A 1109-nucleotide genomic window follows, 5' to 3' on the forward strand; every position below is an offset into this window, starting at 1 on the left:
TGTTGAACAGTGAAATAGAATGTTTGCAAACTAAATAATGAGACTGTGGAGTCTCGCTGACTGTGCAAATATTAATGTGCTACCCAATTTCCACTAGTCACCAGTGTTAGAGATAAGAATCCAGTCCTCCAGTTCAAAAGCCCAGCATGCCACGTGGCTAGTGGCCACATGGCTAGTGGCCACGTTCCANTTTCACNGTCATGTTCTGATGGGCAGGGTCTGAAGGTCCGATCTGTAATTTGTGTCTTGAAAGCCATGTAAATCCTTGACTGTGGCATTTTGCCTCTCTGCTCTTCTCCTTCATCCATTGCTTAGGACCCAGTATTTTAATTTAAAAAAAGAGATGGATAGTTCACTACCAGGGCCATGACCAGAGAACAAGTCTGAGGGAAATGGCATGTGGAATTTCCAATGGAGGCTGACACAGCGGCAAATCCAGCCATTTCTGAGAAATCGTCTGGATTGGAGTCACTCCCAGAACTCTGATTTATGTGCAAGTAAGCCTAGAGCTAGGCTGAAAGGAACACAAATCTGTTTGTATACACAAATAAATCCTCCCGTGCTGCGGGCCACTCTCTGCCTGCCAGCTTCATCTCGCTGCTCCAGAAACTATAATACGGTGGTGAGGTAGTTAACCCGGATGCAGTGAGTGGAATATTCTGATTATTGAAAAGTTCTGCCTTGGCAGTTAGCCCGATTTCTGCAGGAAAGCAGCAGAGGCTAGGGTTTTCCTGTGAGGAGGTCTTGCCACTGAGAGTTCCCTCTTCCAGATGGTCAGGGCTGTATGCTTATCCCTCCAGCTTGAGCGACGCTCCTCTCTGCTTGGAACACTTGCAGCTGTCCTGCAGATCTAGAGCAATGTCAGTATAGCGGGGCCATCTCAGGAAGCGTTGTCCTAGAGGGAATGTTAAAATCTCTACCCACACTTTAGACAGGTCAGGAGATCCTGAAAATAGAAGAGTTTTCGTTTTGGTTGTTGTTGTCTGTTTGTTTTGTGTTTTAGTATAGAAATAATCTTCCCCAAGGAAGAACATACCTGATTATTTGATAAGAAATAATCATCCCAGAACACATGTGTGCAAGATATACAGACTCAGCAGGTTATATAT

The 1109-nt window shown here is 45.0% G+C and overlaps 1 protein-coding gene across 1 annotated transcript in view; it reads left to right on the forward strand.

The window, feature by feature from the left end:
* The window catches only part of LOC115031905 (sodium/hydrogen exchanger 9-like), a 24688-nt gene that overhangs the window by 17245 nt on the left and 6334 nt on the right, over positions 1–1109 (forward strand). The gene's annotated exons all lie outside the window — the stretch shown is intronic.

Source organism: Mus caroli, chromosome 9, assembly GCF_900094665.2.
Source record: "Mus caroli chromosome 9, CAROLI_EIJ_v1.1, whole genome shotgun sequence".
NCBI lineage: Eukaryota > Metazoa > Chordata > Mammalia > Rodentia > Muridae > Mus > Mus caroli.